Source organism: Cydia fagiglandana, chromosome 13 (genome assembly GCF_963556715.1).
Source record: "Cydia fagiglandana chromosome 13, ilCydFagi1.1, whole genome shotgun sequence".
Classification (NCBI taxonomy): domain Eukaryota; kingdom Metazoa; phylum Arthropoda; class Insecta; order Lepidoptera; family Tortricidae; genus Cydia; species Cydia fagiglandana.
The window spans coordinates 4,470,013-4,496,649 of record NC_085944.1 but is presented as its reverse complement, the minus strand read 5'-3'; the positions used below and the strand labels follow the sequence as shown (position 1 = coordinate 4,496,649).

The following is a 26,637-nucleotide window of genomic DNA, read 5'->3' as shown; positions in this document are numbered from 1 at the left end:
AATATGTATCTAAATGTTATACCGACGCGTCCATAGCAAAGTAATTTGTAACCTTGTGAATACGAGGGAATCACTACGTGAGTCCAAGCTTAAAATTATCCAGTATAAAGCGATCTCTGATTACGTAGGTTTGTTACGGAACTTTAGGTCACGTTAGTATGGTTCTCCAAAGTTTTTAACTCATCCCTACTGGAGCAAATGGAACACAACCAGGATGCAACCTAGATATGCACAGCTAGGTATCCAGATGGCTAGACTTTCCCGGGCCGCCCGGGGATCGCCTAGCAACGCGGCAATCCCTTCGCTTTCATTTGTTTTGCTGCCGTAATGAAATGCAGGCTTTGTGCCATTCCGAAATTGATATGTAACAATAACTTTATCGGAATTATCGGTGTGTAATACGGGATATTTAATATCTACACATCGTACTAATTTGATGTGTGCATTCTATTTTGTAGGTACATATTTAACTTTAACGGCTTCAAAAATAATCGTACTTTTCAGTGTTCCGTGTTACATGTACCTATTGTTTTTGGTCCTTGATATGATATGATATGATTTATTTATCTCACAATATACAATGTCACTTAAAATTACACATGGTAAATTTTTAGGGATATACATATATTGTGATTGTCAGTTTTTTTACATTATGAATAATTGAGTACGAAAAATAACACTGACAATCAAAATTTCATTCAAAATTATTAAATTACAATCGTATGTCTGCTGTTAAGTAATCTCAGTATACCCGATGTTAAGCTATTTTTAAATGTAATTATGTTTGTATGAGTCAAATCTTGCAAGTTTTTAACCAATTTCCCGGTTTCCGATGAAGCTCAAAATTTGCAATGTAAGTCGAGTGACAATGCAATATTATGGTACCATCGAGCTGATCTGATGATAGAAGCCCATATGCCATATGCATAGGCATTATAATATATCTGAAATGAGGATGATTTGAGGAGGTTGCCCATAGGAACCCTATGATAAAACAACGCAATCTAATTGAGTTTGGGGTTTTTAGAATTGTCTCGATGAGTATTAATTGCCCGTGGAAAAAAAGTACAGTCAGCGATAAAAGCTTGTACCATTTTTTTTGCCAAAACACTATTTTATTTTGTACTATATATAAATTCGAAGGACATCAAGTTCCTTTCCTAGCGTCGTTCTGATATTCTGTCGACGGCAACTTGAGCCCGGCTGAGATGGGAAGCGCTCGACTACATAATTCAAGGAATCGGCATATTGTTGTTAAATTATACCGGGTGTGGCCTGTAATCAGTGTTGCCAACTCGGATTTTGAAAAAATGCTAGACTAATGTCTAGATTATGCCAAAGTTTTAAGAAATATGCTAAAAAAAATGCTAAAATGTCAACTTGAAATTAGATACTTAAAAGATATACATTTTTCAAATTTGATGCCTTTTTCTACTAACAAGATCTGCTTGACCAACTTTATATAGTCCGTCGACGTCCATCCTTCCACAAAAGTCAAAATTCATATGAAAATATGAACCACATAAGGCGATGGCGCATATTGCTGCTGCCAAGTTGGTGCAAACTTGGCTTAGACTAAATTATGCTAAAAAATATGCCAGATGCTAAATGGAAAATTTTGGTGCCAAAGCAAGTGAAAATATGCCTGATCTGGCATCAATTATGCCAAGTTGGCAACACTGCCTGTAATATGAGCAAAAAATTTAACTGTAGGCTGTACTCCTCATACTGACTAACATTTGTTCAGCGACTTTTAAAAATAACTTGTGCTTTGATTTTTAATACACGTTAAAGTTTATTCAAAGACGCAATGTATAGCATTACGCATAGACGCAATGTATAGTATATATGTATATAGAGTTTAAGTTTTATTTAAGTGTACATATAGGGGATAATTTATGAATTCTGAAATAAATGATATATTATTATAATAGCGAATTTTGTTATGTTTAAGGCGTGACAAGCAACGTCAATCACAATGATATGGCGTGACGGAGGCGTCCACTGAAGACAATATTTATTTTGTATGAAAAATAGCGAGTCTAAATACTTCATAATTTTTAAAAGTTGTTGAACAAAAGTGTCACCGTTTGAGGAGTACAATCTATGTTTTAATTATTTGCTCGTGTTGCAGGCCACACCCGGTAGAATAAATATATAATTTATCCTCTAGCCGCCCAGAGACCTGTAAAAATGTCTCCTGTTCCATTCTAATTTGAACTTTGTGTTGACAAAATAAAATTTCCTTTTGCATGGCAAGGTTTGACGTATGGGCGGCTAGAGGTTAATGTTAAGCTACTTAAATGATATTTGACTTTAAACTGGGCTAAATGAAGCTTTTCGGATTGTGTTATTTACAGTAACATTTAAATTTTGTAACAAAATATTTGAAATTGTTTGCATTAACTGTGCCGTTGTTTCCATTCTTTGTTTAAAAATATTATACTATACTATCTAATTTGATACCTACCATAGCTAACTATGTATAGGGTAATTGCATCAGTTTACCGTCCGGTGTCAGTTTCTGTCCACTTGACGGATTAGTAAATAATACATTTCATTTAAAATTTCCTGCTTGCGAAATATAATTTTAATGTAGATAGATACATTGTTTCGATATTAAGGTTGCAACAAGTCCAAATTTGCGCAGCATTGAAGGTTTATATTCAAATTTCTTCAAGTGGACGGAAACTCTGATACTGGACGAAAACTAGCACAATGACCCTATATGCAGCTCTTACAATTCATGCAATAAGTAGAAACCTATTCTCAAATGTAAGCTCGTACTATGCCATAAGTATTCTCAAATGTACTCGTAAGCTTGCATACGGAATGCATAATAAGATTAATAAGTATATTCTGCTTAATGCATATTAGGTACGCCTGGCTCAAATGTGGCATCCTCATGGGGCAACACTAGAGTTACCTAGACGTGCCTAGACCAAAACAACTCTGCAGCAATTTTGATAGCACACGCAAGTGTTATTTTAAAGAGTTTAAACGTTATACTTCTATGAAATTATGACGTACCTATAAATAACACTTGCACTACGTGTGCTATCAAAATTGTTGCAGACTTGTCTTGGTCTAACTCTACTAATTCAGACGACCTATTTGTTGTATTATATAACAATATCAAAATATTATGTTACAAGGTATTTACACAAAAAATAAGACTTGCGAGCTTTGTGTTACCTACCTGTTACATAATCTTTTGTGAGATTCCTATTGAGAAAAAATATTTCTTAAGCCTTTGTTAGGCAGAGGGAATATATTTCGCGCTCGGTATATGATTATAAACTTTTTTAGGGTTAAATTTTCCATAATTTCTGACGCCCTTAAGCCCCAAAGGCTTAAGTTGTTATGTTTTTATTTTTAGGGTTCTGTACCTCAAAAGGAAAAAACAGAACCCTTATTAGGATCACTCGTGCGTCTGTCTGTCTGTCCGTCTGTCACAGGCTATTTTCTCGGAAACTACTGGACCAATTAAGTTGAAATTTGGTATACATATGTAAATTAGTGACCCAAAGATGGACATATTTTTTTATAATTTTAAAAATACATAGATTCGAAGTTATTTAAAAAAATAGCCAAAAAATGACCCTTCCCCCCACTTATCTCCGAAACTACTGGGTCTAAAATTTTGAAAAAAATACACAAAATAGTTCTTTACCTATAGATGACAGGAAAACCTATTACAAATGTGCAATCAAGCGTGAGTCGGACTTATGTACGGAACCCTAGAAACGCGAGTCCGACTCGCACTCGGCCGGTTTTTTTTTTAAATTACCTAGGTACCTGCTCAATGAGTTCTGTTTTATTTTTCAGTTCAGCGTAGTCCTGAGTGTACTCATGAATCTGCCTTCATTTCTGATTATGGCTTAACTATTAACCCAATTTCTGGAAAAAAGTTTACATTTTATGTCATATAAATTTCCAAGAAAACCCCCTATGGGGATCCAGATCTGTTTTTCAAAATATTTGTTCAGTTTTCAGGGCGGGACTTCTGTAATACAATTCTTGGGACTGCAAGGGTCTGTTGCGATAGTGTGCTGGTGTGCGTGGCCCCTCCCACGCGGGCACGCCTACTTGTTACACAGCCTCCGACTGCACCGCGTCTCACGCATTCAGCGTCTGGACGCCAGCTGGAACGCACCTCCAGATCTACAGGACTAAAAGTTCTAGAAAGTACTTAGTATTACTTAAATTGGTAATAGAATCAGTGTGAGACAGAGCAGATACAGGTATGTAGTTTTTAATAAGTCCAGTTATTTGAATATTTATTTATTTAATTAAACATAGTTAGTTGTACAAAAGAAAATCTACCAGTCAAAAAGTCAGTGTATGATTTAGTATTCATTTAATTTTTTCTAAACTTAATTTGAGCAAAAGTTTACGTAAATGAAGAACAGCAAATAATTATAAATGAAATTAAATTTTATTATATTTGCAAAATATTAAATAATATCTGTTTTAGACAAAAAATACGGAACAATGTAAAACACTTGTGTTGTATTCTAATTTTAAATGCATCAAATTGAACTTCTAATAAATAGGACTCCAGCCAGTAGGGTAATAAATAAGTGATATAATTATACGATTGTAATCATCTGTCTTTCATGGGATTTACTAATTTTATTGTTAAGGATTATATTTTTAATTGGTTGTTGAAAAAACAAACGTTTAAAAATGATATCAAACCATGTAAAATACTTCATGTTGCTAAATTTTATCCTAATCTTACAAAATAAAACATTTCATTTTGGGTATTTCCATTATAATTAAACAATTAAAAATTCTAAACCTAAACCTAAGAATAAATAAAATTAACCTTAAATTTAAATCTAAATATAAAAATGCCAAAATGAAAATAAAATAAATTAATTTAAATAAAACATTAAATATCGGCCCAAACAAGTTCTGAAGGGAATCACTGTGTCTCACTTCAGTGAGTCCTCTCGACAGACCGACAGGCACTTGTTGCCACGTCTCGTTCACAGTACGAGCGTCTAACGCTCTTATGAATCGTCGGCTTAGAGTGTAATTTTAAATGAAAGTTGCGTAAAATAATAGGTCATGGTGTTATTCGGTGAAATCAATAATAAAGAGGCGCGAATTTCTAGTGAACCTGTTATGTAGATTTAATATCAGTGAGTGTTTTATTTTTATTAAAATTATATTTATTTTTAATGTAGTATTAATTTTAGTTGATTGTGTTTGTGTTGGTTGTGTGAAAGATTACCTATAAAGGCGAATCTGAAGAACGAAGACCACAATTGAATATTTAGTTTTATCTCCTCTGAGACACCTTTGATGTTATTTTATATTATTAAAATTAATCGCTTATGTAGCTGATAAATAAATAGGTATAATAAATACATTTCTGTTTTATTGAACCTTTCATATGTCGTGTGGTGGTCAATAATTGTGGATGCAGACTTTGGTTGTGCACATAAGTAGAGCAGAAAAAAATTGTCCTCTATAAAAATGCTAAAATATGAGTCTATGCTAAAACTTCGGTTAAGATCCATACAGACAAGTGGTACCGAACCGAGTGTTTTTTTAATGCATGATGATTAATTGATTATCAAATATTCAGATATTGAAAATATGATACCTACTTACTATTTTAGAAGCCTTATGTACAATAATGCTAAACCACCTCTAAATACCTATCAATGAAATACCTACCTCAGACTCACTAATATTAATTTCCTTGTCACCAAAAACCCGCTAATTTTAATACATACACAACGTTACAAGCCATCAAAGCAAAATACGGAACTAATGGGAAGAATAAGTTAAAGTCTGCCTAGTACATAACAGGATAAACCTTATTTCCTGCCAGTACGGTATATTTTCCCTTGACTGGCGACAACTCAGCACCCTCTTATTACTGCCTATCGCAAAACCCTGTGTAGAAGGAGCGTCTGTTAAGTACGATACACACTGAACGCGCTATGTAAAATAAAATTGGAAAACACGAGAAAATGGCTGGCTGGTGAAAGCTTTAGTTTGGATTATGGTTTTAAAGCGCAATGCATATTTTGTTGTGTAAAGATTTTATTCGTAGGTACACTTTTAAGATGTTATATTTTATAACCTAGTCATGTGATAAAACAAAAAAATTTCATGCTAATATTAACCCCATTAGGTAGTTAACAAATGCCCTAAACATTACGGCTCGGCTGAGACTCGAGCTCGCGACAACGCAGTACATGACCAATTGACCATTAATATTGAATTCCTTAACTTTTCGTATGCCTTTGTCAAAAACTTGAAACTGCAAATTATAGTCCAAATTGTGTGGTACGTATACGGAACAAGGCATACGAAAGGATAAGCATTAAACCTATGAATTATGTTAGCAGACAGCTCGTACACTATAGATTCATTTTTATGAAAATGTTAAATAAAGTCATAGCTTTCATTTTGGCTATATCGACCGCGCCCTTCCCCCCCCCCCCCCTCCCGTCCCTACAGCCGCGCCTTTCTGTCCGCTTACATCCACGCCATTTTGCCCCCACGCCGCGACCCGCGCAACCTTCTGCGCAGAATAAACTGGATGCATTTCGCAATTGCGCAGTGCTTTATACACTGATGACCTTTGAGCTAAATATAGCGTCTTTTGAAACCCTGGCATACGAAAATCCCGACATTTGGAATTTATATACATTTTATATTGTAAACGTAATTGATACCAAGTATAAATGTATAAAAAATAGAAGGCATTGGCAGACTACCTAATCTAAATCAACAAATACTTCAGAAATATAAATAACGATGAAAATTAACGAACATGGATAGATAGATACACAAAGTACAACTTTACGCCGGCGGCTAGTGTGATAACCGCGTATGAATCATTTTTGCTACATACAGGAAATCCGTGTTTTCGGCTACGACGCGACGTAGCGTTACGACCGTAGCTGTAGCGCTGTAGTAGCAGGGATTTCATTGAGCCGTAGAGCAATATTCTGATTTTATAATTTACCTTGTACCTATAATTAAATAAACCTTGACCATACTTTAACACATTATTTCGCGAAATGCTATCGGCTACAACGTAGCGGTATGTGTAAAAAATTAAGATTTTAAGTATTCATCCCAATCAGCCTACTTACCGATCCAGATTTAAAAACTAGTTAGTGTTTTGATCTTTTATTGATATGACCTTGAAAACCGCTGACGTTGATTAGTGCAAGTAAAATGAAGTGAAAGTTGTACGTACCTATATCACGCACGCTAATCACTGTGATGCCAATGTCATATCAAAACCAGTTCAAAATCGCACTAACACCATTTACACAGGTTATATTCGTCACTTTTCCACCCGTTTCGAAACGTCGCGTGTGTATCGTACTTTAGTCGGATCGTCACGCGGCCCAGCCAAGCCGAAGCGAGCATCTTCGACGCTTTCCACGCTTTATTCCTCATTACATCGAATAAATTATGCCCTTAAAGAACTTTACGTCCAACTAAATTAACAGATCTACCACCTACCTAAATATATGTACGTGGGTTTTGAAGTGCTTTTACCAGACCACGTTTAATTAATTCGGTATTTGGTTATATCTATTTGGTTTGTTTTTTTCTGTCTCTAGAACTTGCTGTTAGAGGGATGGAGCCAGTTATAGACATAACGCTGCCCAGCCCGACGACGCCGCAGACTTTCTGGTCCATCGTCGGCCCGCGGACCATCATGGCGATCGCGTTTGTGACCCTCATACTGCCGGAAACTGCGGAGTTCTATATCAACTTGAAAACGAGAAACGCACAGTAAGTTTATTGAATATAGAATTTAAATACTGAATAAAAATAATGTGGACGAGCTGGATTTCAATTTCATGCCATAACACAAATCAAAGAAACGGAAATAACCTTAGATCATTTACTTTAGTAACTGGAGACGCATTAGGGCCATCCCACCATCCCACTAACCCGGGATTAAGCGGTTAAACCGTTAACCCAGTGTCAATTTAACCTGGGTAACTCCAGGTTTAACTGGTTAACCCGTGTTAGTGGAATGGTATAAGTGGCGCTTAGCTGTCATTTTCTGTACAAAACAGTCTATCAATTTTTGCGGGGGAGGGGCACGTCAAATAAATGCTCTAAGGAAATATCTAACTATTTTTATGTAGTGTTTTGTATCATTATTTTTGGCACGGTTTGGTCACACTAGTATAGCCTACCTACTGTAATTTTATTACCACGATAAAATTTAAACAATATTTTTTCCTACAAAAACAACAAGGATTCTCGACCGTATTCTTTTTCACAGATATCCAAGACAAAGGATCCGCGTGACGTTGCGTCACACTCGATGGCGCCCGTACATCCCAAACCCGTTCGCGGAGAATCGGCGCCATTACCGCGGCTACGTGGTAGCTAACCCGCGGCGGCGCGCCATGGGATAACTCTTGTAGGTAAGATTACATATGTGTTATACAGGTAACAAATCCATCCCCATATAGCGTTACTATATTCAGCGTCATAGACATTGCTAAAGGAGAAAAGTGATGTTGCGTCATACTCTAGTAGCGAAGTAAGCAAACCTCTTGTCCGGTGGTTCCCCAGCGGACAGCATTTGCTAACCACCAATACATATCAATGAGTGCCCGTCTTTATAATAAAATTAATAAACAATTAAATATTTATCCTCTAAACTCCTATAGATGCAAAACAAAACTTAGTGCCTTTTTACAAACACTAACATATCAGGAAACTGAAAATCTCTTATCGTGCTTGAAATAACCCATAAATAAGAATTGCTCTCCACCTTAAAAATATCATGCTACTTATAATTAAAAACCGCATTACCTAAACTCTCTCTCTGAGAAACACTCTCTCTAACTTCACACCTCCCCATACACACTTCATACACACCTACACACACCATACACACACGAACCTGCGCATGCACTGACTTACTCACAATTACAGACATACACTTATCTTGTATTAGTTGGCTTATTTTCTCTCTTTTTTTTTTGTTCGTATGTTACTGTTTTTTTTTTGTCATTTGCTTAGTTAGCATATTGAGAGCTCACACATAGAAGAGGAGGAATCACTGACTCCCGAGTCACAGGCTTGGACCTAGTTCGGGAGGCAGAGGCTCAACCCCACTACCTAAATGTGTTACAAACCTGACACCTGTTTTATAATGTTAATACATTTAATAATGTAAAAAAGTAATGTTTAAGGTTTACAGCAATAAAGATTTTTTTATTATTACTCTATGGCGCCCCTACACCAGCTATTCTCTAAGTGTGTTCCGCGGAACCCTAGGGTTCCGCGAGACCCCTGCAGGGTCGCCTCGAAAAATGTTATGTAGGGTTAGGTTTACTGTTTACTATCCAAACTGGCATCACAGATTAGTTTATCTAGCTTTTTTTCACAGGCATCTTCGATAAAGAATCGCTATGCTGTTGCGGCGATGCTGATGGCCCTGACGCGCACATGCTCCAATCGTTCGGCTCAAAAGACGCGGCGCCAGGAGCGGTGATGGAGTGAACTTTATGAGACGGCGCGCCGTTGGATAACTCAAGTAAACTTATAACGACTTTTGTTTTTGCAATCGTCTTTCCATTTCAATCGCATCCTAGGTCGATCTACAGTGGTAGAGATATAAGATTTAATATCTGCTAAAGCGGAACAACATCAGAAACTTTTATAGAAACCGATGAAACGGAAGACGCAATGAGGAAATTTAAAAAAAGTTATAATTATCTAATTTATGTCTGTTTATGACTTTATGTTTGTGTAGTATTTTGTATTATAATTAGAGATGCGCAAAACGCTTCACTGAGTTAAAAAGATTGATTCATATCTTTCGCTCGCGGATATATATATCACTCATTTCGCTCATTTAGCTCAGTGGATCTGTAGATTACATTGTTCAAGAGTGAGTAGAGGGAAATGTCAATCAATCAGATACACACAGCCATTAAGTGCGACCAAGGTGGCGAATCAGGCCATACGATCCCGCCATGTTTTCCCGACACCCTCCGAATTCTTCCGAACCGCTCCGAAACCTATTCGCATCGTCATGCTCACTCGAATCATGAGTAGGAAAGCGCGCAAGGATCACTGAGATAGATGAGCGACTGAGTGAGTTGAAGAGTGAGTTCAATCAAAAGATATAGTTCATTTAAATCACTCACTCGTGAACGACATATGTCTAATTATAATATTAATATTTAATTGCATTAATATTTTACGAGTCCTTAAAATTTTAAAAGCTCTTTCTTGGTTTCCTCATCGCCAAATTAACTACCATTTTATAGATAGATGCTACAGCTATTTGCAAAAGGTAAGTTGTGTACTGTATGTATGTAGTACAAAGTAATATATATAGTCCGAGGGTTTGGAGGTCAAACCCTATAAATCCAAATATTTAATCATTCAAATAAAAATTCTACGCATGTCACATATAGTTCTAATTTTAAAAACCCTTTTACTCGACTTATCGGGTTTGACCACGCACCCCTTACATGTATGATCTACTTTATTTTTTAAATTACAGTGTGATTGGGTAATCTAGTATTAATTTTAAGTAAGTAGTTTAGGAGTAGTATGTTACACTTCACATGTTTGAAGGCAAGAAAGATATTCTAATTCTTAGTAATATTTCGAGAGTTACTAAAGCAGGTGACTGACGAGCCTTCCAAATGGATGTCGTTACAATGGATTCAGCCAAATGGACGGCATCCTAATATTAAACATGTACGTTTTTGACATTCATGGACCGATTTTGGATTGCAGCCACGCTATTTATTTGGTCTGTTGGTAGGCTCATCAGTGGCCACCTACGTATAAAATATACATAGGTAGATCTCGTATGAACTTGTTCATGTAGGCCTTGTATATAATTTTTTTTTGTAATTGTATGTTGTGGTGTGACAAAAAAAATTGTCGCTATCAATTTTTCGCTTTATAAATAACGCTGAGTTATTGTAATAGCAAACAATGAAAATAAATAGAAGACCCATTTTTGCTCGCAACAACCATTACAACTTCAAGTCCTTAGAATTGGTAGTACTCGTATATATAATTAATAATTTCAAAGTGTGTCCCCAACCTCCTCACCCTTTGCACTCTCAATGAAAGGTGACTGTGACAATGAAAAGCTCTCCTTATTTTACAAACCGGATTGCGCCTCTATTTGCGACATAATTACAACGCAATATCATGCATAAATTTGTAGTTAACTATATGAAATTCGGAAAAGACTCCCACTAATCGTCAATTGGAGTAAACACGAATTATTACCAAAAAACGCACAGTACAGGGTAGGTACAGAAAAGTACACACGTCACATTAGGCATATAATGTTAATTTTCATATTTTATTCCTGTGATATAAATACCTACGGAAAATAAATACTTACAACGGATTAATTTTCAAATGAGAAGGACTTTTCAACGTGTCTCTTAAAAACTCTCTGAGCCTTTAGAGGTTAATATTATATCAAAGGAAAACAGACAATCTTAAGAAAAAACCAAAACTCCATAAAGAATATTAACCTAAACTGAAAACCATGTTCAGGTCTTTCCTGTGGACATATCAATGAGTTAAGGGCTATAAAAGGTTATTTTCGCATTTAATCCTTATTCACATGAAAGAGGACTCCTTTTATTACCTACATGCCCACAAGCTGTTAACTATTGTGCACAAGAGAGGAAACTTGTGTGTTCATCCGAACTGTACAGTTTTTAGAATAATTTGGTAATATTCCTTCCCAGTACGGATATGATGGTTGTTCTTGTCTACGTGACAGCGTGATAAAACGGTGTCGGTCACATTCTCTTCCACGGTGTTAAAAAGTGACAGTTATTTTATCGGGTGGATAAAGATGGATAAAACCATCCATATTACGCCGGCAGGACTTTTAAAAAGTGTTTGTCGGAAGCTAAGATAAGATAGCAACGACCACGGTTAACCTAACACTAGTAATTAAATATAATTAAAATATTAACGAAGTAGGTAGGTACCGTAAGCTCAGTTATTACAAAATATTTGACATACCCCGCTCCAAATATGCTTCTCTGTTTGGCCTAAAGGTTAAGGTAGACACGCCTTGTGACACTAAGTCCTCATTTTGCAACTGTATATTTTTACTGCGCAATAAAGCTTAAATAATTAAAAACATATCAATTGAGTAGTCGCCGTGTGGCGCCGGCTTTAGAATAGCGCCACCCCATCTCTTGCCGCGGGTGTCGTAAGAGGCGACTAAGGTAAAATATCATTTTATGGAACTTGCTAACTATGTAAACAAAAACCGGGCAAGTGCGAGTCGGACTCGCGCACGAAGGGTTCCGTACCATAATGCAAAAAAAAAAAAAGCAAAAAGAAAACGGTCACCCATCCAAGTACTGACCCCTCCCGGCGTTGCTTAACTTTGGTAAAAAATCACGTTTGTTGTATGGGAGCCCCATTTAAATCTTTATTTGTTGTTGTTATAGCGGCAACAGAAATACATCATCTGTGAAAATTTCAACTGTCTAGCTATCACGGTTCGTGAGATACAGCCTGGTGACAGACGGACGGACGAACGGACGGACGGACGGACAGCGAAGTCTTAGTAATAGGGTCCCGTTTTACCCTTTGGGTACGGAACCCTAAAAATCACTAGTAAATTCATCATTCTGAGCCAATTTCAATATGGCGGTTTGTTTACAATGTTTACATAGTTAGCAAGTTCAATAGAATGTCACTTTAGTGCTGTTATTCATAAACGTTTTTCAATTCTAACAAATCTTCAATAATCATTTGTCTCTGTTTGCCATTTTGACATTTTTGATTGTTAGAAAGAGACAAAATTTAACAGAGGTTTGTAAGACGTTGCTAACATAATTATGAATAAATAAGGGGGTAAGTAGAATACGTGAAAGATAAAAATCATCTAGAATTGTATGGTATATTAATGTAAATAACAGAACATTTCGGCTTTAAAGTAGTAGTAAAGTAGAGTAGGTGCTAGGTAGTAAAATATTATAATTCAATACATTTGATATCCTACCTTAACGTAGTAATCATAAAGTTAAATTTGACACCATAAGAGTCGGGTCTTGCCAAGTGCTACATTAAGTGTGGAACTTATGGCATTAAGAATGTATTACCTACCTATACCTATATTTAATAACCCTATAGTCCAACTAGAAATTGTGGAAAATTATTGAGGGTGCCACGTCCTACCTAACTTAACGTAATTGACGTAAAATGCTTAAACATGGCAACAAATATAGTATGATTTTTTTTTGTTATGAATATTATCATTATTAAATATTCAATTATAATATTATAATTAAATATTTAGTAATAATATAATAATTAAATATTTAATTTAAATAATATATTTATATTAAATATTGAATGTTAATATTTTATGCATATACTTTGCAATTGATACCTGACACTGAGGCCAATTCAAACTTTTATTTTGATATGAATATAATGATGTCATTTTGTTATCTCGCTGCACAGATAGGCATATTAGAACTACTACCTGAAAGTCATAATTCAAATAGATGTATATAAAATAAATAGTTAAATGTAATATAAGTACTTCCTTTAAGAGTATTAAAAGGTACATGTAGGACATTAGATTGTGATATACTTCGTATTTAGTAGCAGTAACACTAAGTGAGACATTACGTGATTGACATAAATATAAGCAAGTACAAGACAAAAAATGATAATTATCTGATAACACTACATTTAACCTCCTAATGCGTAGTTACTCCAATCTTTAACATTTTTTTAAATAGTTAGTAGAAAATTATTGAGGGTGCCACTTCCTACCTAACTTATTAACGTAAAATGCTTAAACATGGCAACAATATAGTATGAAATTTTTTTAGCTCCATTTTATTTGATTTCTACTATTTTATGTCGCAGTATAATAATATATGTCTGCTTGGCACAAATATTTATGTAATTGAATTTTAGTTTTGTGTTATTAGTTATTATTATTTGTGCTAATAAACATCTCTTATTCTTATACTTTACAGTTGATACATGACACTGAGGCCAATTCAAACTTTTATTTTGATATAAATTACGTCATTTTGTTATCTCGCTGCACAGATAGGCATATTAGAACCTGTGTGTGATCATACGTGGAAGTGCTAATTCAAATAGATGTATATAAAATATATAGGTACAGTAATATAAGTACTTCCTTTAAGAGTATTAAAAGGTACATGTAGGATATTAGATTGTGATATACTTCGTATTTAGTAGCAGTAACACTAAGTGAGACATTACGTGATTGACATAAATATAAGCAAGTACTTACAAGCCAAAAAATGATAATTATCTGATAACACTACATTTAACCTCCTAATGCGTAGTTACTCCAATCTTTAACATTTTTTTAAATAGTTAGTATTAACCATTAGGTACCATAGGTACATATTATTAGTTAATTTAATTTAGTATTATTTTTGATTTTATATTTTTAGGGTTAGACGGAATAAAACTCACCCCCAATAGGGTATTTGACTACTAGTCAAATCAGCTTCTTTTTTCGAACTGTCAAAACAATTTGCTACTATCACTACACCTTATAAAACAAAGTCCGTCGCCGCGTCTGTCTGTTTGTGTGTTTGTATATTAGTTCGCGATAATCGCGATAAACTCAAAAACTTCTGAACGGATTTTCATGCGGTCTTCACCTGTCAAAAGAGTGATTCTTGAGAAAGGTTAAGGTATATAATTTGTTAACCCGTCGCTAGTAGAATTTATATGAAACACTAGCATGTTACGTCACGATCAAATTACCTACTCTTTATGGTTTTATACGGGATTTTAAACTATGAATTTTGTCTAAATATAACTGCTGTCTACGTTTCTCTATTAATCTCAATAAGCCATTTTATGCTGAAATCAGTAATATGTAGTATATATATATCATTCATAATTTTCTTTGGAAAATGGTCATATTTCTAACACACGCCAAATTCGCGATGATCACCCATGGAGGCCCCGCCACTTGACGTATATTTTTCCTAAATGGCCGCGTCACTCAACCGACCGTTCAATCTGAGGCGCCAGCGCCAGGGCGCCACCATTCAACGGCTTGTTATGTCTGCCCGTCTCGCGGCTCCCCGTCACTTACCGTAGAGACCTCGAGGCGGACAATGCCACTCGAAGTGATAAATAAGAGAAAGCAAATATTCTTTTCAAAAATTTGTAATGATTTTTTGGGCCAACCTTTATGTAAATTAATTGTAAGTATAAAATGTAGGTAGGTACGTGTAAAAGTGTAAAAGTACATACAAAAAGCGCAACGTATTTACCCACAGTAGGCTGTAAATATAGGTATATTAGACTTGATGTTTTAGTTCAAGATTTATATTCGTGATTTTAGTATTTACTGTACTTTTTGCGAGCTGCCCCTTACTGTGCAGAGGGGGAACGCGGCCAGCGTCCTGGGAACAATGCCTCAGGCTAATTTAAGGCTAGATTTACAATTAATTTATTTTGTTATTTAATCTCTGTTTTATTAATATGCAATACTGTACTTATGCAAATTTTTGTTAGCAGTGTAACCCTGAAATCGCAAGAATAGATCAGGTGTTTCATACTAAAGTTGAATTGGAAGATTGGTTGATTGGAAGTTGAAATCAGTTGGAGGCCAAAACTTTTCTGTGATTTGAGAGTTACTTCTATAGCAAAAGTTAGTCATAGTAATGAGTACAATCGCGTGTATTTTATTCTTGAGTGAAAATGTCACTCAGTATAGTAGTAGTAGTAATACTTAAAAAAGAACTTAATTCACAGTCGACGGTTATCATTTTTTAAGTATTGGTGATATTTTGAATTTACGTAACACGGTTCTATGGAATAAAATCACGAAATAAATTTTACGATTGATGACTTTCTGTCCCCTTAATAAATATTTTTCCATTATTTAATTTTAATGAGACTTTCCAACGGCACATATTATTGAACTCCAGTTCTAATAGGTTCGTGAATTATAATTTTGATTTTTTTTTCATATTTTTTATTAGTTTAGGCATGTTCTATCACTTTAATGTGAAATCGTATGTTAATCGTAGGTTAATAGTATGTTAATCGTAAGTTAATCGTAGGTTAATCGAAGGTTAATGGATAAACGAACGCTTTAATATGGCATAAGTAGATTTAAGATTAGGTTACAGGCCAATAAGGAATTGTTATTGGAGATAGATTCTAATTTAAAATTTTGATATGGTTTTGAACTGGTTTTGACACGACCTTTACGATCGGTTTTGTAATTCGCACGCATTACACACACGACTTTCACTTTAATTCGCATGTAACAATTCTTCTTCTCTTCTCTCTTCTTCTTGATTGTTGTTGATATTCAAGGTTGTATCAAAATAAAATCAAAACCATAACAAGTAATTAGAATAAATCGAGCTAATAGTTTTATTATGCAGCCGTGTGGTGCCGGCTTAGAATAGCACCACCCCATTTCGTCCCGCGGGTGTCGTAAAAGGCGACTATGGGAGTAGGCGTGAAACTCTGACATCTAGATATTTAGGAAGGATGTTGTTACATCAGAAATCAAACATTTATTGAGCAAATAGGCCATAGGGGCACATACATGTCAATTTTTTAAAAGTAATAAAAATAACCAAAATTACAAATACAAATATGGAATCAATGAAATATTAGATACTTTATTAGAGTATACATTCTCTAAATATCAAAAACACAAAAAAACTATAATAAAAAATACAAATAACTGACACATACTAAAATTCTTTTGAGATGTAAAAGTCTAATTTAATCTGTTGTGAGACATACTAACATTTAATAATTTTACGGTTTAGACTCGCTTGTTTAAGTCACTCGCGCGACATGTTTCGAAGAGCCTAGGTCTCCTTTCTCAAGCACTAACAGTGCAAACAGCGTTCACGACAGCCGTGTATTGCGTACTGTAAAGTCTCTAAGTTTCTTGGGTAAAATATATAAGTATTATAAAAAAAAATACAGAATTTACTCATCAATTTATTTAATCATGTATTGTATTATAAAGTGACGCGATTAGTACCACGCACCGAATAATATAGCATCAACACAGACTTTTTATCAAAGCAGTAGAGATTTAATCACTTTAGATTCTAACGGTTTCTCGCTTTTAAGTACGTATGTATTTTAGTACGTATTTTATACCTAGTTTTATTATAGATTTATACTGAGCCCATTGATTTTTAAGCATAAAATAAGAAAAACATACGATTCTTTTTTTTTAAACCCGTCCTTCAAAATTTTTGAAGTTCGTTAGTCCGTAGGGGATACCAAGGTGAGTTTAAACAGAGGTTAAGTTGAGTTACTCAACAATACAAACAAAACAAGACATACATAAATAGATATATAACAATACAAGAATGCATACATATAAAAGAATAAATACTCAACTTGAGTATTTATTCTTTTATATGTATGCATTCTTGTATTGTTATATATCTATTTATGTATGTCTGTAGTAATGTATTCAAAACTTGCATTTCATTAATTTTAATGATTTTACACTTATGCTTTTGTTTGTCATTCATCGTTAATTCTGTCCAACTCATTTCTTCAAAGGTTAACTGAAAGAGATCCCATTATCCCATACAGGGATAAGTTCGCCTTTGTTGTATTTAATTCACTCTCTAACTGTGTTTCTCGTGTTTTTATTTCTATGTACAATAAAGTACATACATACATATTTACAAATACCGCAAAATTCACGTTGTTTCAACTTACCTCTGTTTTGACTCACCTCGGTCTCCCCTATTTAACGCGCAAACTTGATTTTTTGGAAAAGTATACCAGGATGGCGGTGTCATCCACTATTATTGAAGCTGACGGTTCAACTACAGTAAGCAACAAAAGTTGCTAAGCGGGCGAAGTGTTCAAAATGATCTTGACGCGACTTTATTGTTAAGAACATAAGACCGTGTCACGGTTTGAATACCTCGCCGGCGTAGCGACTTCTGCTACGGACTGTAATTACATAGCTGTCAAAGAATGGAAATTATAATAGATTTTTTTAATGAGTGTTAGTGGTAGATGTAGTCTTTATTTTTCATATACAGTGCGTAGTAAGTAGAGATTTACAAAGGCCTAATTATTGCGTAGTAAAATTGGGGTGAAATTGAATAGAATTAGTCCGTATTGAATAAGCTTATAAATAAATAAAAAAGCCAAATCGATATACATAAATGGAAATAGAGTCAGACCAAGCTAACTCTGCATGCCATTTGCAGTGCAAAGTGCACCAGTTTCATCCTTAATATTTAATTTAAAAAAATGACGTGTAGGTACAAACACAAAATAGGTATTTATTATTTAAATATTGTTTTATATTTTACAATTTTACCTTAATGTAAAAAAAATTGTTACACAAGAAAAATACATTTTAACGCATCTAAATCTAACCTTATAAAATAACTTACAATTAAATAAAAACTAAATTAAAACTAACACAAATAGTCCCCCAGATCCGATCCCTGCGGAAGGGTGCCCATAATGCTGGCCACATTCCCCCGCTGGATGGCAACTCCAATTCTTTGGCCAAGGAATGAGCCAGCCCTAGGATCCCTGGTGGTGTCAAGGTACAAATGACTTTATCGAAAATTCGAAAATTTAAATCGGTGCAAAGTTAGCTTAGACTGACCTAAAAAAAATTAAAATAAAAAAAGCATATATTAAAACTTAAGAAACTAAGCATACCTACTCTAACCCTATTTTAACACTTCATAAAACTTCAAAAGGTTCTAGCTAGTTAGTCAATATTGTGTAAATAAATAGTACCGAACAATGTGTGATACAAAAACCGTAAGAAAAAAAGCAATAGACAGTAACTCACATTATAGACGGGTCTAACGCGAATTTTATTCAATTACCTTGATTTACCGACGTTTCGACACAGGTTTCACTGGTCGTGGTCGCGGCTGACTGATGTCCTAGCAAAATGACAAAACAGAGATTTGTGCATCTACCCGACGAAAAGATCGGGTAGATGCACAAATCTCTGTTTTGACATTTTGCTAGGACATCAGTCAGCCGCGACCACGACCAGTGAAACCTGTGTCGAAACGTCGGTAAATCAAGGTAATTGAATATAATTCGCGTTAGACCCGTCTATAATGTGAGTTAATATGTATTCAAAACGCGAAAGTTTAAAATATTATAATAGACAGTAATTTTGTATAAGCATCAAACATTTAGGTACGAGTATGTACCATCACGCTCTGCGATTGTTGCACCATTTAGGGTGCTAGCTAACTTGGTTGTTTAATACTTACGCCACAGAATAAATAATAGTACTAGGTACAGAAGACTCACTCTCTAACAAAACGCGTCTGTCACGATCAGCACAGATATGGCCGCTAGGTGGCGACAGCGCCACGCGCGGCTTATGGCAAACCCCAAAATTGGGGTCGAACGGATGTACTTTTAGCTACCTGTAGTAAAGCGACGAAATTGCGGAGTGAGCCACGCCTGCTTACGCTATAGAATTTTCAATTTAGCAAAAACCCTAAATGGTATAACAATCTCGTGTGATCACAAATATTTATGAAACTTATAGATATTATTAAGTAACGAAGGAAGTAATGAAAATAATTATAAAAGATAAAATAAGTTAGTAATAATTAATAATTAAATCATGATACCTAACAATTTTGTAATAAAAAAAAATTACTCTCATAAAAACCAAAAAAAATGTGTGTGATTACCGTATAGCCGATATAGATTACCGTACTTATAGTAGTTTTATATGTAAGTAGAAGTAAGTAGTGATAAATACGTCCAAGCAAGATATTACTTTAACCTATTATAATAAAATAACCATCGCTCCAGTACAAGTAAACAAATATCGTAGTTAAAATATGGGTCCATATTGAAAAAGCACTTAAAATTTCCTTTTTACAGGCTAGTAGAGTTAAACCGAGGTAAGACTGCAACAATTTTGAGCATACGCAATGCAAGTGTTATCTATTTATACGTCATAATTTCACAGAAGTTTGACGTTTAAAATAACACTTGCACTGCGTGTGGTATCAAAATCGTTGCAGATTTATCTCGGTCTGACTCTAGCTCCCATTGGCGATGTGTCAATTCAACTTATATTTAACACGAAGAACATAAGAATCTATAAAAATATCTGTTACTTCCACAATTGGGTCCTTAAGAACAATTATCCTCCATTATTAATTTACAGGTATTTTTTTATTTTCTTCTGTTCTACGTTGATACAATAAATACACTAGCCGAATCAAAAAAAGTAAAAAGTAGAGCATTTAAAGCCCTTCAATCTTCTCCATGACCAAATTTTTTTTTTCAGTTTTTAATTCACTATTTTTACACTAAGTAGTAATAATCTTTTTGACTTTCAATAATTCTATTTAACATGACTAAGTACACTAGTGAGTAGGTAAATTAGTATATGTACATAGGTACAGTCACCGGCAATACTATATTACACAACGAAGGCCCCAAAAATATCTGACACTATCTTATTTGCAGAGCCATAAGAGCGTGTCACATATTTTTACGGCCTTCAAAGAGTAACATATTATTGCAGGTACTGTACTGTACCATATCAGTAGCATTCGGCCACTTTCAAACACAAAACAAAAATGTCGAACATATTTTTAATTACAACTACATCAGCTATTATTGGTTAAGGTGTCATCCATTAATTACGTCACATCTTTAGGGCGGGAGGGGTCAAGAAAATGTGACATGTTGTGACAAGGAGGAGGTCGTCACTGTGACGTCACTTTAAGTTCACCTGTAACCGAAATTTGTTTTGTTTTTTTTTGTATTCGCAGTAGTACTACAGCCTGTACAGTTAAATAACTAGTTTTTTTCAATTATAAATCGTTTTATCCATGTATATTTTTCCTACTGGGTTCTTATTTTGCAATGAACACAAAATATTTTTTCTTAAAATAATAATACTAATTTGGAAATGTTGAATTCTTTGAAAAAAAAATTGCCAAATATGTGACGTCACACGAGGCGGGAGGAGGTTGCCAAATGTGATAAGGAGGGGTCAAAAATCATGTAATTTATGGATGACCCCTAATGTGAATGTAATTTTTGCTTTATTTTATCTCTGCTAATTAATAGTAGTCGTTATATCAAGCTTGACTGCAAGTCAAGTCAAAATTAAGTCCATTCAAAATATTCTCCATTAAAGTAGGGCCAGCAACAAGCACTTTTAAATTATACAAATATCATTTTAGTCTTAATATCAGTGCAATTTATTAATTCAATTATTATCGTTCTTAGGAAACATTTAATTATTATATGTAAAACTTTATAATAAGAATTTCACAATAAGATCGCGATACATTCAAATTTATATTACATTTAACTTTTTCTTTACAGTAGGGGTAAAAATATTTTATTACTAAATGAAATGTAAATAGGTACAGAAATTTCCAAACTTATAACTAGGTAAATATAAAAATTAAGGGTGCATTTAACTAGTTATTTAAAAGGTATATAATACTCTATAGGATTTAAGAACGTCATATTTCTTATCTTTACCGGGCCACCCATCATCAGAGTTATATTTAGGGGGAAGGGGTGGCTAAGGTCCAGTCCCCCCAAAAGAATCTGATTTATTTAAGTGAGTATTGTAAGATTTAGTTAAGTGCACAATTATAATAATAGTGAGAAAATCGGCTGTAATTTGTATAACTAAAGTAATTTGGTATTTATGTTTATTCATAATGGCAGTTGTATAATAATATAGATCGATCAATGCTAAAATAAATAAGAAATTATTAAACATTAAATAAATAAGCGAACACTGTAGGTCACTCGTAATTATTCTTAACTCTAACCAATTATGAAACTAAGGTTATAAAGGCATATAATAAAAGTAAGTACCTACATATTATATGTATAATCCAACCCTTAATTGCTCATTAGTCTCTATATAGTATATATACTGTGCTATTTATCTATAGGACGATTTAAGGTTAAGATTAAATCAATTGAAAACTCGACAAGTGAAAAAAACGGCCATTCTAAATTAAATATAAGTTTTTAAAAATCTGAATATGAAGTGAAAAACAATAAAATTAAAAAAAGAAAAAAAAAAGTTTTGTACATTTTGTATATCTTGAGATTAATTTTTATTCATTTTAATTGTGACGAATATCGTCAGCCAGTTCTCTCAATCCCTTGTACATATGCCTTAATCCTCAAAATACTGAATATTTAAGCTATTTCCATTTTTTGCATTTTAAGATGCTGGTGGTGGCTAATGTGAGATTACGATTAAATAGTTATTTGTACAACAAGAGATCAAAGTATGATATTTCTTCGAGTGCTTATTTTGAGTCCCGTGCAAGCGAACGATTCTATAATAGATTAACGAGCGTAGAGAGTCTTGAGCGTAGTAAGGGACTCAAAAGCGCACGAGATGTCAATAACTTTGATCTCGTGTAGTACACAAAATTTTTCATTTCAGCAGTGAGAACATACCTATTAAGCAACTTGAAAAATGTAATCCTTCTTCATCACTTAATACCTGCACTCATGTTTTCTTAAGATATACAAACAAGTAAGTTTAATTACCGCAATCGAACACAAAAACAAAACGTAATAATAAATTTCAGTAAAATAATATGAAAATAACGACATCAACTGACACTTCAATCGACAAATTTTTTTTGTAAATTAAAAATTTTGTATGATACGGTCCGAATTGCGGATACGTACTATTTAATTTGTCAACAATGGAAGAAATTCTTAAAAGTAAAATAATTAATTTTGCGTGATAATCTGTGTATTTTTTGAGTTGAATATTTTAACTGTACAATAAAATACCTAAAATATAGTATTTTATTAGTTTTTATCAAATATACAACTTTATTTTCATTAATTTATTATTAAGAATTCATACTCGTACGTGGTTTGGAACGATGCGGTCTGAAGTTTTTCGGGGGTCTATTATAAACCGTATATTGACGGATGTCGTTTTATCTTTTTTTGTCTGTTTCTTTTTGCTAACAGTGTGAAAGGGACAAAGATAATAGAACCCAAGTATTTCGATCTTGTATTAGACCCCGCATGTTGAAATGACATTTGACTGTAAAGGTCACTTGAATGTCATTTTGTCTCACTCAGTGAGCATAATCGCATTTTTCTCACTGTTTTTACGAAGCAAAGTACCCTTGTTCGATCTGCTGAGGTGAAAATGTCATATTATTTATTTGATGTACCGTCACGCTCCGCGATTGTTGCGCCATTTAGGGTCCTAGCTAAATTTTAAATACTTACGCTATTAGAATTTCCAATTTAGCAAGAACCCTAAATGACATATTTAACTATCCCGTGTGGTGATTGTACAATCGCCTGCGCTCGCGGTGTTCCGTTAGGGCGATACTCATTTGATCGCCTTGCAGGTACCAGGTATAGTTCGTAGTTTCAGTAGACAAAGAGGCAACACGTCGAACGTGGTTCGCGGTAGACCCTCAGTCTAAAATGTGTCATCGAGATTCGAGACGCGTAACAAAGGCGCGTTATCGGAGAGCGCACCTAAAACCAGTGTAGACACTGGTTTTTTGAGCGTTGGACTAGCCCGCGCTCAGGTGCCAAATAGAATAAGTATGACCCTTTTTTGCAGGTAAGTAGCACGTGCGGTTTTACTTAACAATAGACAATAGGATTAGCCGCCGGGCTCTGTTACAAAGCTACGAACTATAGTAAGAATTAAGGCAATTATTTTCTTAACTGGAAGTACTGAAACACTACGAGCGAAGGCGGTATCTTCAAAGTATTATTAAAATGCTGCGCTGTGATTAAAATAAACACAATAACAATAGACAAAGTAAACCGACTGTAAAAACGTAACACGCTTAGGTATATTAAGGATTTGATGGCAGATTTTAAGTAATGTGATATTAATTTTACTTGAGCCGTCAATGTCAGGTAAACAAGTAAACCTCGACACAGAATTTTATTGAAAATAAATTACTTATTATAGTTTAACATTTATTAATTAAATATTAAACAATAGGTAGATACCGAGCGATACCAATATTAAGGTAAGTCTGTAAGGTGTATGTCTGTGTAATGTGGGTCTGTAAGGTATTTGTAAGGCTTATTATTAACCAGGCAGCTAAAATATTAAACAGGAACTTTCATTGGGCATATGATAATATAATTTGGCTGTGCATTAATATTTTAGCGCCAAAAAAAATATATTACCCTCAAATATAAGCATCATATTATTAAAAAAACTGGCAGCAAAATCAAGCCACCCAAAAAAAATATAGGGAACTTAAAGTGATAGGTTGGCGACTAAAATAATAAATTGGCAACTAATATTGTAAAGCGATCATAAAATTTAGTTGTCATCTCGTTGTTCACACCTAAGTAGTCATAACTGAGCATGTCGTTTCAGCTAGGTAGTATTTTAACACGAAAGCAGTTAAATTTAATGAATATTGGTCACTTTTTACACAAAACACCTCAAATTAATTTACCAATACGTAGTGGTCAGTATAGGTACTTATAGTCGATATTTCTAATCATGAAACGCCTAATGGCCATTATACCATGATCTTTAAAGTTATAATTACTAATTTCAATAGTTACCACTGTGTTCTGCTAGTCAACAGATAGGTGCGACGACGAGCAAAGCTAGAAGGAGCGTGTTAGGTTGACCGTATAATGACCAAACAAAATATTTTAAAAGAACTTCATTTTTGAATTAATCTTGGAGGATATAACCAACGGAGACGCCATGTCTAAAATTTTCGGTACAAAATAGTCTGCCGTTTTTGCGGGGGAGGGGCACATCAAATGTATAGGTACGTCATGTCAGATAAACGTCAGTCCATACATATGGTTGACATGAGGTTGACCATTGGCCGCCTATTTTCGACAGAGGGGAACGCCTGTTAATGGCGGCTCCAGAGGAATTAATAGATAGCCGTTTTCCATAAAGTCGGGGTGAATAAAAGCAAATATATTGTAGGTCAATCCAATAAATGTGGTATGCCATTGCGTTTTTAAATTGAATGTAACTACCGTATATTACTTATTTTCTCTATTTCATATGAAACACAAATGTTTAGTATTAGAAAAATGCAGCCTGTATATATCTCATTAGAAATTGCGCTATTAGATTATATGAATAAGTACTTAGGTAAGTAGTTGAATTATAATTGATATATAGAGTTTTAAAAAATACACTTAACTTAGGGGCTCTCATATGCTAAGTAGGTAAAAAAGAAAAAAAAAAGAGGAAAATATAATAATAAATATAAGAAAGCTAGGCAAGCAAAACGCATAATGGAGGGAATACCTTCGTGACACTTAAATTTCGTCTTATTAATAAGATTTTTTTAAACTCATTGATGCTTCAACCGGTCATGATCAAAACACATTTCGTGTAAAGTATTTATCGAACTTTGTTTTTTTTTTAATTTAAAAAATACACTTAACTTAGGGGCTCTCATATGCTAAGTAGGTAAAATAAAAAATTAATAAAAAAGAGGAAAATATAATAATTAAATATAAGAAAACTAGGCAAGCAAGAAGGGTACGCATAATGGAGGAAATACCTTCGTGACACTTTAATTTCGTCTTATTAATAAGATTTTTTTAAACTCATTGATGCTTCAACCGGTCATGTTCAAAACACATTTCATGTAAAGTATTTATCGAACTTTGTTTTTTTTTTATTTAAAATATACACTTAACTTAGAGGCTCTCATATGCTAAGTAGATAAAATAATAAAAAATAAAAAAGAGGAAAATATAATAATTAAATATAAGAAAACTAGCCAAGCAAGGGTACGCATAATGGAGGAAATACCTTCGTGACACTTAAATTTCGTCTTATTAATAAGATTTTTTTAAACTCATTGATGCTTCAACCGGTCATGATCAAAACACATTTCGTGTAAAGTATTTATCGAACTTTGTTTTTTTTTTAATTTAAAAAATACACTTAACTTAGGGGCTCTCATATACTAAGTAGGTAAAATAAAAAATAAATAAAAAAGAGGAAAATATAATAATTAAATATAAGAAAACTAGCCAAGCAAGGGTACGCATAATGGAGGGAATACCTCCGTGGCACTTAAATTACGTCTTATCAATAAGATTTTTTTTTAAACTCATTGATGCTTCAACCGGTCATGATCAAAACACATTTCGTGTAAAGTATTTATCGAACTTTGTTTTTTTTTATTTAAAAAATACACTTAACTTAGAGGCTCTCATATACTAAGTAGGTACTTAAAATAAAAAAGAGGAAAATATAATAATAAATATAAGAAAACTAGCCAAGCAAGGGTACGCATACTGAGGGAATACCTTCGTGGCACTTAAATTACGTCATAAGATTTTTTTTAAACTCATTGATGCTTCAACCGGTCATGATCAAAACACATTTCGTGTAAAGTATTTATCGAACTTTGTTTTTTTTTTAATTTAAAAAATACACTTAACTTAGGGGCTCTCATATACTAAGTAGGTAAAATAAAAAAATAAATAAAAAAGAGGAAAATATAATAATTAAATATAAGAAAACTAGCCAAGCAAGGGTACGTATAATGGAGGAAATGCCTTCGTGACACTTAAATTTCGTCTTATTAATAAGATTTTTTAAACTCATTGATG

The 26,637-nt window shown here is 33.9% G+C and overlaps 1 long non-coding RNA gene across 1 annotated transcript in view; it reads left to right on the top strand.

Annotated features, from left to right (window-relative positions):
* LOC134670037 (uncharacterized) overlaps positions 1–26,637 on the top strand; it is a 366,992-nt gene that overhangs the window by 14,216 nt on the left and 326,139 nt on the right. The window lies entirely within an intron of this gene.